Source organism: Polyergus mexicanus, unplaced genomic scaffold (assembly GCF_030449975.1).
Source record: "Polyergus mexicanus isolate NDT 795.1 unplaced genomic scaffold, iyPolMexi1.0 SCAF_20, whole genome shotgun sequence".
NCBI lineage: Eukaryota > Metazoa > Arthropoda > Insecta > Hymenoptera > Formicidae > Polyergus > Polyergus mexicanus.
In genome coordinates, this window is record NW_027223340.1 from 551,559 (window position 1) to 567,739 (window position 16,181).

At 39.5% G+C, this 16,181-nt stretch overlaps 1 protein-coding gene across 5 annotated transcripts in view; it reads left to right on the forward strand.

Annotated features, from left to right (window-relative positions):
* The window catches only part of LOC138941845 (Krueppel-like factor 6), a 331,103-nt gene that overhangs the window by 115,165 nt on the left and 199,757 nt on the right, over positions 1-16,181 (forward strand). The gene's annotated exons all lie outside the window — the stretch shown is intronic.

Below are 16,181 nucleotides of genomic sequence, written 5' to 3' on the forward strand. Positions count from 1 at the left end.
GCGCTGGGGACGGCATGGGAGGAAAGAGGAGAGAGAGGTTAAGGTTGCGCTCAACTCCATAATTAGTTGAGAACCCAAAAGCCCCCGACGTAGCTCTCGGATTTAATATCTTAACGTCCTCCTTAACGCGCCTTGAAATTTTGCCTCGGTGCTATATCGGTAAATACGGTGTAGCGAGAGAGTACTCGAGAAATCCTCGCATAAACTTCGTCTTCCCCTTCTACGTATCTCTTCGGGATGTTGGAACTCCGCGCCGCTGCAACTGCCGCTCTTGATTTGGCCAAATCATCTCGATGGCGGCGATTCGAGGAGAGAAACTGCCGAGAAGCCAGAGTCTCATCAAAGTTTCTTGTCTTGCGGTAGACTTTGTCACGGGGTAGTTTCCGCGTCGCGGAAGAGCGTTCGGGTTTTTATATGGTCGCTGTGATATTACGCGGGATCGCGTAACGGCAGTAAATTGTCGGTCGTCTCGCGAGAGAACGACCGAGTTAGACGGAAAACATCCCGCAATGAAGAGAAGGCGAATATGTGCGACGAGAAATTTATTTCGACCAACAACGTATCGCAGAAAAATCGTAGCAGTTATAAGCTACCTGATATTTCTAGGTTAATATCGACCAGAGTACATCGACATCGGCATAGATGAAAGCGCAAATTGAAATGCACATTTATCTGAGATTAAGAAATATAACCGGGTTAAGAGGAAGGAATCGACTCTCTCGTCGTGTATAGAAATAATTTTATCGTGTCAAAATGTCATGTGTCATCTCGCTGGTTACACTAAGTAGGGACAATGTCCTTCTCAACACGAAGACGTTCTTGTTCTTATTGTTAGCTGTCGAAGATTAATTCTACGGTCCAATTCTTAAATTTAGAATCGCGGCACACACACACACACAGCGTCATATGGTTCATCGAGGTCGATTACTGAGGTGATCGGCAAAAGGTTAATCCGCCGTTTTCGCGACCCGGTTTTCTTCTTATTTCTTCTCTTCCCCTTCGTTCGTCTCTGTGACGAATGTATTTTTTAGGACACCTGTGTCCAGGTGCAAAAGTCTCGCCTGTGAATATTTTACGCAGGACGAAACCTCTCTTAAACGGAAGGTCAAAAGTCACCACAGAGACGAAGACAGAAGTCGAACTGGACGTCTTTAAATAAGAGAACAGCAAAGTAAGGATGGAACGAAATTGATTGTACGAAATGCAATCGGATTCGCGCGAGCTTCATTTATTCAGATATTTATTTATTAATCTCGTATTAACGATGAGACGATTCTGGTGTTTTGCGATAGGATTTTGTAAACGGGATAGAGATATATATTTTATTTGCAGATGTTGAATTCGCGTTGTTTCCGCGAGTATCATGGCGACATATGGCACATATCTATTTTTGTTATCTCGTTTTCCATGTACGTGGAGAATTTTAACTTTGTCCTGAAATCACCTAAATTAGCCAAAGATTTTATTTCGCTTTGCCGGATTGATTTCAATTGATCGCATCGTTGTGCACGGGAATAATTTATGACCCGAATATCGTTGGCGTTAAAATCTGTTTGAGTAAACATTTTCGTATCGCGCGTAAAAGCAATAATTTAATTTATTAAATGTTTCAGCACACGATGTCTTACACGATCGATTTATCATTTCATTTCGCTGAAATAAAACAATGCGCTCTGCGAATAATTCGATTTACTCTCGTATTACGCATCGCTTGACGTAAAATCGATGGAATTACGGCCGAACGTTTAACCCCGGCACGTGCTTTATCCGAAAATTTTTCAATTACGCGCTACTTTAATTAGCACGGGAAATGCGACCGTTCCCGTAGTATGTAATATTTGCGAAATTCGACCCGGATAAATCGTTATTCCCCCGAAGCGCGTTTTCGCGCTTTTGTATGCGAAATTTCTGATTTTTCCTCGTCCATCTCGTTTTTGCTCGCACTCGCCTCATACTCCGAGTATACCGTTACAGTTTGCGGCTGTCACGCAATACGTACATATAACGATACTATTCCAGGAGAGTTTCGTAAACACAATTATTCGCCATTACACCGAAAAGCCGGCTTGCTGTTAGCGTCTCTTATTTCCTCTCGCAAAACAGTCACGCGCGTTTACGCTCTGGTCAACGTCAACGAGCGACCGACATTCACCGTGTGCCGGTTTTTAGCAAGCGTGTTTTTCGATCCGACTAATCTCGTTATCCGGCCGCTATCGACCGGTTAAATTATCGGTCCATTCGGACCGAGATAGCGAAGCCGTGGGGCGGGTCACACCTGGCCGCGATAAATTTCGTTCATCACGGCGCGGCGTCGCGGCGTTCGCCGATGTCGAATTATTCCGTTGATTCGATCCCCGTAAGATACGCCATGTCCGTTCTTACGACGAGAATAAGTCGGTGCGATTTACGATCGATACTCGTTCTCGCTGGAGAGCCACTGTCTCGTTCGAGATGCCGTTTGAGATGCAAACGAGTGTCGCCCTATGGTGCGATACCCGATTATATCGCCTTCTAACGCTGACAGTTCAGAGGACTTTACGCGAGACTGGCACGAAGAAACGAGTCTAGTTCGTAATATGAAGAAACCGTAAAGTCCTGCCGCGACGCGTATTTCACCGCTCCGTTTTGCCAAACGGATTTTGCTTCTTACTCATCGTCCACGGATTTCATTCGATACACGCGATTCCGGGGAACGTAAAGCGACGCGAAGCACGTTCTTACCGCGAGATCTTGTCATAAACATGCATGATCGTATGAATATTTATATCGATTGATATTGATTAATAGGGATATTGTATTGGAAACTATTGGAGATATCGTCAGAATTTTCATTAGAAAATTAATGATGAGATATTCATATTTTAGACGAACAGATTTATTCGCCGTCTCAATATGAGTCAGTATCGAATTTAAACTAATAAAATCGCGAAATTACACATGGATGGATATATTACTTGTCGCGTAAAGATTTCATTTCAATATCCCAAATATATTTCATACATAATGTTTTCTTTATATATTTAGTAATCTTATTCGCTATTACTACAAGATTCATCTGTAATATTGCGTTCTTAGCATGCCTGCCATTATAAAGTCAACTGTCGAACGCAGCTGTGTAATCTTGCACGTGCAGCAGTTGTTTTAATTAATTAATTTAACAGATTGTTAGAACGTGACGGTGAATATTTTTATGTCTTTCGCACTATTTCTACAAGAGTTTCGGCTTTAGAATTATTCGCGCGTAAAAATATACTTAAATGTAAAATATTGAGAGACTTTCTTGGATCTTGTCTTTTTATTAAAATTAATATTTAATTTTAAAATAACTCTTTTATTTTATCGATCGCGAACGTGAATTTCCGTGAGATCCGTCAAAGCACGGATTACACAGTCGATGACACATGGTTCATGCGCTAGCTTGACGTCGCGTGACCCGCGTGCTCCCTACGACAATGCGGCCAATTGTACTCAATGACGTGCTGCACGCTTGCGGCCGTTACGCTTCTCTCGCAAAAATAGCTCGGCGATGAGGAGCCGAGGCGAAGAGAAAGCGTACCATTGATCGGCTCTTCGGTCCGAGTTGGAGGGTATTGCTATTTCCGTCGCTAATTCCGCTAAAGGCTGAATTGATTACAGACGGCCGTTGCGTACGTAAGAAAAAAATGGAACGGCCATGAAACCTCATTGATTTCCTCCCGACGATCCTTCGGATATCGCTCGAACGACTCGTCGCTCCTCGATGATACTAACGAGACTACCGTCTGTCGTTAGTCATGCTCCTGCTACGCATGCAAATGGAATGTTAATGGCCGTTATTTAATGCCGCGAGACGATGTTCGCCAATAGGACTGTGTCGCGTCTCGATAACGATTCGCTTTACAATCGAGTCGACATTGTTGATCGATGACACAGGTGTCGCGTTGAAAATGCTATCGTAGCTGCGACGCGATTGTGAGCTATCTTTGATACGTCGCTTGTTTGGACGTAATATCGCACGCGAAACACGCAGCACCTCTACTACGCCATATTGATACGCGTACGATGACGATAGGTATGAAAAAATGCTTTTGATTTATAGCTTTGAATATTCCTTTATCTCTTTTTCTTCGAATTGTTTCGCATTAATGATCGCAATCTGTGTAAACAGAGTAGCATAGAAACGAAGAGTAACGTTATATATCATGTGGTTCGTTTGCCGATACAGAATGTCAGAAGAAAGATATGAAAAGTTTTTAACCATGAAATATATTTTTAATTATAATAGATACGCGCTATTATATAATATTTATAAATGTCGAGTATATATAGAATCGAGTTGCTCGATCAGCTTCTTTTTCAATGATTCGTTCGATAATAATTATTCTCTAATTTGCTGAATTACGCCTTTTCGGAATATCAATATTTTATATACAATACATTTTACAGAGAAATTAAACATAAAAAGTCACTAAATCACACCATCGCTATTATTACCACGATTATCGATAGTAATAGCGAAAGTGGATTTATAAATATCTCGCATATTTTGATTAGCATAAATCTACTTGTATATGTGCACCGCAGTTTAAAGCGCTATTGACTTATTAATTAATATATCGTAATCGACATTAAATCAGAGATTATTCTGCTTTAAAAGATTAAGAAGAAAATGCTTTTATACAAAAATGCAATTTATATATATATATTCCTATTACATATGTCTATCGAGAAGAAACATTGATTCTCACCTTAAGTTCAAAGCAACTTTTTAACGAAGCAAACTCGAATAAATCGAGAATACAGAAATAATTTCGGAGGAATATTAAATTTAAAATCTTTAAAATTAATCGGATTTAAGAGCGATGCGATAAAAATGGAAGACTATATTCTTATTTATAAATGCACACAGAATTCTTGCCATTTCTATTTAATCGGATAATGGCTATTGACATTCGCGTGCGTCATTGAGGGCAATAATTATCTTTTGAGTCTCTCGTTTAACATTATCGAGGAATTTTTTCCCACATATATAATGACTAAAATTCTATAAACCACCGAGCTTGTAAAACGCTCTCTCTCTCTTTCCCCCTCAGCCGATAATTAATCTCGCTCGTGTACTACCGATCGCAGTCGGTCCATTAACTCTCCCGAGGCACCAAACACGATCGGCAAGCTTAGGTCGACGCTCTCTGGGCGCGAGAGCGCGTCGATATATCGGTCGTCGATCGACGAGAGGATGGGCCGCCGAGACGCGTATCCTTCTCCCATAGTATCGACTTTCCGTCCTCCGTGTCTCGGCTTGTCGTGCCTCTCCCGCGTAATCGTATATAACGCGACTCCGACGCCTATGCTCCCTGCAGATGCTGAACGCTGAAGTAGAATATCGTAGCTCCGGTAAAGGCAGCAGATAGTGGGCGAGTGGGTGGTGCAAAATAGACGCTGTACCGGAAATACAGTCGCAGCATCCAGTGACGATGGACCGCTTGTTCGGAAAGTGGTCGATCTCTCTTTCTCTCTCTCTCTCTCTCTCTCTCTCGAAATTGAAATGACGCAATAAAATATAATAAGAAATGTGAAAGATATGAAAGACTTCTTTTATTATAATGTCGAGCATTACGATAATTGAATTCAATATTATAAATGCAAGATTTGAGTTTTATGTGGAAAAAATATATTAGTTTTCTTTACTGAAAAAAAGATATATATAAGGCGCGCTATCAATGAAGTGCACTATCAATTTGTTAAGGAATGTATTTAACCAGTCCATTAAGTACGAAATAGAGAAAGCTAAGCTCTTTGTATTCGCGCTCGTGCCAATCGGATTAGTGTTTAAAAATTTCACACGATAAACATCATCATAATTGGAACGATCGTGTAACTTTGTAACCGTTGAGTCATCAGCATGATTCCATCGATGTAACGCGCGCTACGAAAGATCGAGTCGAACGGACGCGATAGAATAAACGGCGATAACCTGTAAGCGATAAAAGCCGGTCAATAGTTTTCAATCCGTCATTGACTAGAGATAATTACAACAAACTCCATACGCACAAGAATGGAAAATAGACAAAGAATAGAATATATTGATGATATGTGAGCGCGAGATATCTAGGTCGCGCTCTCTGTGCCCAAGTGCCCACATTTCGTCCAACAGCCGGAAACGTTGCATCTGCATAAAACGAATATCGATTATGCGGACCGACCGATAGACGATCCCTCTCTCTCTCTCTCTCTCCTTTTCCATCTTTTTATTCCTCTTTTTTTTTATTAATCTCCACTGTCCCTTTGACGATTCCCGTGCCGTACAAAGGAACGCAGTTTCCGCCGCGCGGAATTGTTTCAGTCTCTTTCGGAGCGACACACTCTGTCCCGTTTATCGTGCATATTCATACGCGGTGCATCGTTGCATTCACCGCCCGCCCGTTCCTCCCTCTTCCTCCTCCTCCACCCCGGCCATCGCTTCTTCCCCTATTTTCAAACCCCGGTCGTCCCCCTCGCTCTCCTACCGTCATAGTCGCCGAGGCGCATTGAACTTTCCTCTACAATACCGGGTATCGCGCGTGGGTTGTCGACGCAACCCTCGACTGTCGCCGCGGCACAACGCGGCCTTTGCGGTGTATACCTGGCTGCCTGTGCGTGCGTTGCGTGCGCGCGCTTTCCGCGTGAGAACGCGCAATCGGCGGCCGCTTATTTGTCGATGCGTTCGATGCCCAGAGTCCCGCGCGCGCCGTCTCCTCTATTCGCATAAGTGTTTCGATCGCGGGACAACTCCCGGCATCGATTCGGATCCTGTGATGGATTGGAACGGATTGGAATGTTGAAATACGTCACCTTCGTATGAAATTTATATACGCGACAGGGGAGTAAATTTTTACTAAAAGACGACAAATGATATTCAATATACAATATATATTGCTTCCCTATCTCACATCTAGTATTAAATATCGGTTTGATTCTCTTACGCTTCGCGTGAAATTCGCAATTTGTGTCATTTCGGGGAGGATTGAAAATTGATCGGCTGTATTTAGCGCTAACGATATATATCCGGCTTTGGATACTAAATATATTATATTTATTTTATTAATAGAATATTATGTACTATATTTATTATATAATATATTGGGTGATTGCATAAGTTCGTGCCCAATTTAAATATAAACTTCAATAGATTATATTTTAGAGATAACACTTTTATTAATCAATTATATAGTCTCCATTCTTTTCTACAATGGTTTTCCAACCATCTATAAGCTTGTCGATTCCATTTTTGAAGAAAGAACTTGCTTTTTCTTGAAAAAAGTTTCTAAGGTGCTTTTCGACAGCTTCCTCGCAATTGAGATTCTTGCCATTTAAACTATTCCGCAAAGACCGGAACGGATAAAAATCTAAAGGCGCAATATCTGGAGAATATGGCGGGTGCTGCAGAATTTCCCATTGCGACTCCTGCAGTTTTCCTGCGGCTTATTCCTTTCAGTCGGGAGATGCGGCACCCACGTATCAAGCTTGGAAATGTATCCAAGCTTTTTTAAATGACGAAAAGCGGTTGAATTATCCATGTTCAGCCTCTCAGCAATATCCTCGGTTGTAATCCTTGGGTTTCTTTCCACCAAGGCATGCGCAATGTCATCATCGATGCCAGAAGGCCGTCCAGAGCGGGGTTGATCCTCCATGTTGAAATCACCATTTCGAAATCTGCCAAACCACTTTTTAACTGTTCGGAGAGCAGGAGCGCGGTCCAAATAAACGCTTTGAATATTTTTTTGCGCAATCCCAACACTCACGCCTTTCCGAAATTCATATAGCATTACATGCCGCAAATGCACCTTTCGTTCTCCATTTTTAATGATTTCTCTTATGCACAAATGGACTTATCTGAACAATGTCTGACGCTAAATTGACATAAAACAACGTCATCTATTCGGTTTTTACCACACGAAAACAATAGAACTCCGCAGCAACCTAATGCCATCTATGAAAATCGGGCACGAACTTATGCAATCATCCAATATATTGTACTTTTCGCGTTTCGTATTACTTTATAAAATATCGAAATATTATTTAATCTGTAAAGTAAACAATTGTTTGATTATTGATTGAGTCTTTTTTGAACATTTCTATTCTTTTGTCATTCGCGCTCGAAATAATTCCGCACTGAGAAACTGCGTCGCTCGGCGGTTTCGCGCGGTTTACCGGTTCGCCGAGCGTGATCGACGAGCGGCTACGGATAACGGATAAGGCCCTCGCGGTGTTTGCGAAATACAGTAGATCGTCCATGAGATAATCCGGTTCTCCTCTCTCTCTCTCTCTCTCTCTCTCCCCTCTTCTCTACCTTTCTCTTTTCCACGCTTTTCGTCGAATTTGACCGCTGCCGGATGCGGGGATTGTCATGCGCGGAATCATTGTTGCGGCATGACGGATTGTCAACGGCCGTTTTGTTTTCCAGCGTGTGCATATATTCGTCGCTAGCTCTGTTCCCTTTTTATATTCCGACCGAAGCGTTTTGGATTTCGGAAGTTGGCTCAGCGATGTGCACGATTGATGGAACCGTTCGCGCGAAACTGCGCGTGAGATACATTGGGTTAGATTCAATATGGTTTTTGTCAATTGATAGCGTCGAACACGACGCTGGCTTCGTTTCACATACTTATCGATATTATCTTAAAATATAAAATACAAATAATATATGAGCGATATAGATAATGTATATTTGAACGTAATTAAGGAACGTAAGATTGAATTGAATTTTCTCTAATATCGATACTCTATACATTATTAAATCTATTAAGTACCATCAATGTTTCGTATCTAAAACGCCATTTCAATGACAGAACCAATCAAACGTGCGTGGTTTGCTACCACTGTTATTAATCTATCGATTAAAGCAACGTGACACAGAAAGTTCGAGCGCAGTCAAGAGGCATTCTCGCCAAAGATGTGAAAAGATAGTTGAGTAATAGATCGCCATAAAGAGTCTCTCTTTGAAGAAGGGCAAAGATCATCATACGTGAAACACGGTGAGCCTGTGTACACAACCATCGTCAAACAGGTTTTTCTTATATATTGGGTGATTGCATAAGTTCGTGCCTGATTTAAATATAAACTTCAATAGATTATATTTTAGAGATAACACTTTTATTAATCAATTATATCTCCATTCTTTTCTACAATGGTTTTCCAACCATCTATAAGCTTGTCGATTCCATTTTTGAAGAAAGAACTTACTTGGTTTTTCTTGAAAAAAGTTTCTAAGGTGCTTTTCGACAGCTTCCTCGCAATTGAGATTCTTGCCATTTAAACTATTCCGCAAAGACCGGAACGGATAAAAATCTGAAGGCGCAATATCTGGAGAATATGGCGGGTGCTGCAGAATTTCCCATTGCGACTCCTGCAGTTTTCCTGCGGCTTATTCCTTTCAGTCGGGAGACGCGGCACCCACGTATCAAGCTTGGAAATGTATCCAAGCTTTTTTAAATGACGAAAAGCGGTTGAATTATCAATGTTCAGCCTCTCAGCAATATCCTCAGTTGTAATAATTGGGTTTCTTTCCACCAAGGCATGCGCAATGTCATCGTCAATGCCAGAAGGCCGTCTAGAGCGGGGTTGATCCTCCATGTTGAAATCACCATTTCGAAATTTGCCAAACCATTTTTTGACTGTTCGGAGAGCAGGAGCGCGGTCCAAATAAACGCTTTGAATATTTTTTTGTGCAATTCCAACACTCACGCCTTTCCGAAATTCATATAGCATTACATGCAGCAAATGCACCTTTTCGTTCTCCATTTTTAATGATTTCTCTTATGCACAAATGGACTTATCTGAACAATGTCTGACGTTAAATTGACATAAGACAACGTCATCTATTCGGTGTAAGCAACGATTACTACACGAAAACAATAGAACTCCGCCATGCGGTAACTTAATGCCATCTATGAAAATCGGGCACGAACTTATGCATATACATGCATGTGTGTATATATATATATATATATATTTATTTATTTATTTACATCATTGCGTAATCGAACCGATTACCTCGATGAATTTCATAAATGGGTCTACGCGAGGCAGTCATCGACTTTACTCGTGCGCGTCAACGTAATGCGGTGAAAGAGGCAGGAGGAAAAGAAATGGCGGGAGAATAGGAGAAAGAGAGAGAGAGATGAAGGCGCGAGAGTCCTATGGAACACGGTATGCCAACCCTCGCTTTCGCACCGTTTTTGTACACGGCTTCGCTCGCTCGTTGCAGTCTTCGTACTGGAAGCATAATACACTTAGCGGCACGATAGGTGCTCGTGCCGTTTCGCGTTACGCCATTGTAGAAGGCCCTTGTTCCCCTCCTCGGCACACTTCTCATTGTGACGAAGAAAGTCTCGTCGGCAAAATGCGCCGCGCAACCTGTACTACTCGCACTCGGCAAGCACACATGCGTGCGTGCGTACGTCTGTACAAATGTATAGTACTCTGCCCTTTTATAGCGCCGTTTCTGGTTACCGTGAGATAAATTTCGGCCATCGCGCGCGATACCTGGACAACTGTCGCGAGGTGAAAAGAGATCGCTGCGCGCCCATGTGACGATTCTCGTGGCTCTGAAAACTGTGATACATAAATGGCGTACGTTAAAATATAAAATTGCATTTCATAATCTGATATTTGCGCGATATATTATCAGTTCGGACTTGAAAGCGAACGTACTCTCTCTTTGACATGGGAACTTATTGCGTTTGTATTTTATGATAATAATTAATTCGTAACAATATGTTCGCGTATAAATTTTCCCGTTTTGTTTTTATATTTTTTTAAATGTAGGCGAATCATTTTATTTGTATTTCGTTTATCGTACACGTGTGTCTCGTAATCTAGAACACATGTGCCAGTTGTCACATTGGGAAGCCTTCGAGCAGCGTCTCTTGCCACTTGCTCATCGCTTATTTATTTGAAATAGCTTCTTATCGAATTGGCTTTTAGTAATAGATCATAATTACATACTTGTAATTATATATGTACAGTTGTAACGCTAATTAAATATTTGCATTCTCCTCATAGCGACGTAGTCTCATATCTAGAATAATACACAAAATGAGACACGTTGATGTGTCCCTAAAATTGATACGAACTTCTTTACAGACAAATTTTCTGTATATCTTGCATTCTTTATTTCTAACATTACCTCATCACGCTATATATCGTTAATTATACTCGCTCTAAAGACTAATGTTCGACAAATTGTCAAATTCAAATTGTATATATACAAGCTGTTATGTACATAATATAAATCTTCAAATGTAAATCTCTTATAGGAGAAAACTACACATTTGTCAAAATTTACGCAATAAATCGTTAGAGATTAAACTTGCAGTTGCACCAGCAATGTTAAGTATTATTGATATAAACGCATAATCGTATTAAAAATCTGCACTATATTTATTAAATTGAACGGTATTGTTTAAAATTTCTTTGAAATTAATATAAATTAATATAATAAAATTTTATTAAAATTAATAATGTATAATAGAGCGAATTGACGTTAGCAATATAATTGCTATCGTTACATTTACATAATAATCGTGAGAAGATAGTCGAAAGTTTAAATTGACATGACATTTTTTAATTCAAAATTAACTCTAGAGTTAGAATTAGTCGTTTTCTCTTTGATAAGAAAAGCTTCGATAGGCATCGTATAATCTGTTCTTGTTGAAAAACTCGGTCATCGTTTACATACATACATGCTCTTCAACATTAAATAAACTTTACTGTCGTTTTAAAATGATTTTATCAGCTGGCACGCCTACATTGTAAAAAACGAATAAAGTACAGGTGTTTTAATTTATTATCATGCGCGATGAAGAGAAAACTCCATAGTCTGTTACGTATAAATAATAACTTTTAAAAGGCTTAAAAGAAACACGCGAGACGTTATTTTTTGCGATAAGCGCACATATTGTTTTACATACAATATTTTCTCAATCACAACACATTGTGAAAAGAATTGATGTTTGTCTTGTAAAATTGTCATCTGTCTTTTTTCTCTAAATCTGTGTTTTTCGAGAAAATAATTTTTTCCAAATACATTAAATTTCTATATTTCCAAATTGATTTCATCTCCCGAATAGATAGATGGAAAAGATTATTCCCATCGTTATCTTTATAATCCCTGGCGAACGTTCACGTGTCTTATTTCGTCGAGCAACCTTTCGGATGACCCATTACGCACATCATTACGTAATATCTAGGGTTACTATACGTCCCAGTTTCGATGAGACAGTCTTATTATTGCGTATACCTACGTCCTGCGTCTTACATTTTATGTTTCAATGTATTACTTTAGGAATTAGAAATCGAATCTCGCGTATTATTAAAATGACGTATATAAATTTTAGCCACGTTAAATATAGTTTTTTTTTTTTTTTTTAAATATATTTACATCGCGCATAATCTAAGAATCTAATAATCAAATATCTGGCGTGCTACTAAACAACGTGTCTTTGTATCATTGAACATGTAGTCTCTAATTAACGATGGTTGTCTCTTAGCAAATAGTAGATAACATACAATGACTCTTTGTCGGTCTATTTGTATTGGTGTCTAGGATTCAGGTTACATCATTGTCAATGATCTACATATAGTCATTAGTGTATCTCAAAACTACTCGGGCTTCTTTGTATAAAGAATGGAGACTATTTTTTTTTTTTTTTACCAATAACTTATAACATTATATAACAGCAAACTATTAAAAATTATATATAAAGTTTGCAAAAAATATAATTTACTAAAGAATCTTACTCTGAAAAGTAATACGACACTGTTTCAGAGCGTTTTACATAAATGAATTTTTAAGTGTTAACATTTTTTTTTTTTTTGTAATTTTTCATCATTTTTCCCGACACATTGATAACATTTTTTTCAATACGCGTGTGTTGTTTCACAATTCGTCGAGCGCGTATGCGCTCACGTATACGCGAGATAAGGGATTCACAGCGCGCTCGCTTGTAGCCGCACAGCATTGATAATACATGCGCTCGCAATCCAAAAGAGGGGAGGGGTTGTTGCGTTATAAGATTAATGAACAAATAGCCCTCCCTGCGGAGAGAGGTTCGGATGAGACGCGGAGCCAAATATGGCGTTCTCTCGCCCTCGGGCCGCATGAATGATGCAACGCGCGGGCATGGATTTACAATCGAGTCATTATGCGGCGTGCACAACGGGACGGGTCGCGTTCCCCGTCTGGTTTTTTCCGCTCTCGTAACTTTCTCTCCAACACGCCCGCTCGTATGTTACACGCAGACGGGCCGCGCGAGAGAGCTGCTATATATTTTTTTCTTTTCTTTTCTTTTTTTTTTAGTTTTTTTGAGCGATTAATACAGAAATTTGATTTTATAATAAACTTTTTAATTTCGCATTTTTGTGCTTGTTTCTCATTTACGTTATACGATATTAATATTGATTTAGCAAACAGTTACGTACAGTAAACGCAGTTTTTAGACAATATGTTTGTTTAAATATATTGCTATTATTTCGAAATTTCACGAATTTCAATCTTTTTTAACAAAAGCAACTTGATCCTCTCAGCGGCTGTTTGCACATAATACAATATATTGATTACGGGTTAATAATATATCACATTAATATTAATATATAAAAGTCTGTGAAAAATATAAAAATAAAATGAAAAAACACTTTCTCTTTCAATTTACTCTATTCAATTCTCTCGAGTTCAAACATTAATGCTTTTATGAAATTTTCTTTGAATAGCGATGGCGTAAATACTAAAAGGGCGAGTGCATTTTTTGCGTAATAACGAATCGAGAAATGATTTTCGAGAGTTTAGAGGCTGCAGGATCCCCGTGCGTTAAAGCAACTCTCGTATTGTGAAGAGAAGGCAATCTAGCTATGAAATCGGGCCGGTGCGATTAAGCGAAAAATGCCGGTACCAGATCGCTTGCTTTTCCCGGGCAGTATCATTAATTTTGCATAAACGAGTTTTTGAGCGATCCGCGATGCGATTCAGCCCATTTCCCTTATCATCTAGCCCTTGTAATTATAATGCTTGACGATTACCATACGTGTATTCTCATGACGTCATCTGTTCGCGATTCTTATCATGACAGGTGATACCTGTCTTTGTCAGAACCTCCTATTGTCGATCGTTAATTATTGGAAAAATCTTCGCGACATCCAGCCATATCCATAAATGTATTTTTATGAAAATGTACTTTAGAAAAAAATCAAATAATAGATATGTTTATTTATTTACGTAAAGGAAAACCCCATACATATTTGAAGAGTAATTTTTAATTAAACAAATATTATTTAGTTTAAATTTAAAGAGAGGAGAGGGGGGGGAGAGAGAGAGGAGGATAAATCACGTTTATTAATTTGAATTGCTTTCCCAATGCGCGTATAATTCTGTAGTTATAACGCATCAATGTTCCCTTAAGGGCTAAATGCTCCAAGATCACTTAGCGCTAATCTTGATTAAGTAAATTATCTTTCACTGTTTCGACATCAGGAAGGATCATTAATCATCATATAGAATTATAGAAGGTGTTAATCACTGTTTACATAATATTGTATCGTCGTACTTGCTTTTTAAAATATGGTACATGTAGATCATCGGTGTATAGCGAATGCAAAGATGCTTGCAGCTAGAGAAGAGCTTTTTGTCAGCGCATTGGGAAGCGTCATTATAATACTTCATTTATCGGTCGCGTTAACAAGCCACGATTGTTCTCGCGATTCGTTGGAACACGCGCGCAAAAATGTTGCGCCACTGCGCGATTAATAATCGAGCTTTGCAAATGGCATCAAACGATGGCGCGTTTATACAATATGCATGCGCTTTTGCAGACAGACGGTGATGGCTGCTGCGAATTTAACGCGCTATTCGTAACGTTAAGTATTCCCATTGGGTATTTCCTTCGCATCGCCGAGCATTCGTTCGTTTCGAGGGGCTTAAGGTCGAAACGCAGCGGCTACGCAGACCGGCGGAGCTACATTATTATTTTGGCATTAATATCGTTGCTATTCGGAATTAGCTCGCTTGCTTTTATCATGTGTGGCGAGCGGAACACGGTTATCTTCTCGCGAGCGCGATATAACTCGCTGTTTTAATCGTCACTTCCGCGTCTCTTGCGTTATCCGTTTATCGAGACTCTTCTTTTACTACGGATATATATATACAGCGTCTCCGTCTGGTTACGCTTAGAATGACTTCATTCATTTCCCATACACGACGCACGTATGGGTCTCACACATGGCCGGCTAACATGCGCGCATTCGTCGCGAGAGTTGCACGAGTTTCTGTTCTTCGTTAGCTTCGAAGTTAGCTTGAGTGAAAGAGAGGATTCGGTGAAGAGTCGGGGGACGCCGAGCAGAAGCAGGGAATCGTGGAACCTTTGCATCGAACACACTACCGGTATTGTTTCGTTTATACTCGAGAGAGACTGGAACAAAGCGACGTTGTGGTGTCTTATTCTCGGCTCTTTTCTCGCCAGCGATAACCCGCACAAGAGCTCGTCTCTAGGAAAATATCGCTTGATTTTACGCCCAACAACTCTAATGTCTCTGCGAATCCGATAAAATTCGGAGAATTCGGAATTTGTAAAGAATTTCTAAATCCAGAACATAGAGGATCTATTATATAGATCCACAAGAAATAATTTTTTACACCAAAAATGTAACTTGCCTGAATATAAATTTTAAAAATAATTTATTTCAATTATTTCTTTTTATTTAAATTTTTTTATATATATAATTTTTTACTTGTATTCGCTATATTTATCAAAAAAATAAAAAAAAAAGTGATTGACAGAGACATACTATATGTATTTTATAATAGTAGTTACTATTAGTGAAATTAAATTTTGGGTTGCTTGTGATATTGCTACACCGTGCGATTCAAATATTGACTTCTCATTAAACCCATCGTTTTCAAACGGCCGCGTCGAATACATTAAACGGCACGTTTATGTTAATGACTGTTAATTGCTGTTATAATGGGAGCAATATAGCTTTTGTATTGTTTTATCGCGAATAATCGGAAATTATACCCGTAACGGTAAGCCCGGTTCATCGAATCAAGAATACGACCGTTTTTTCGATTGCTTTATCGATTGCATTATTATTGTTGCGGGACTTACATCGCGACGATATACAATACAGTATATAGATTATACAGTTTGTAATTCGGAAAAAATATGATACAG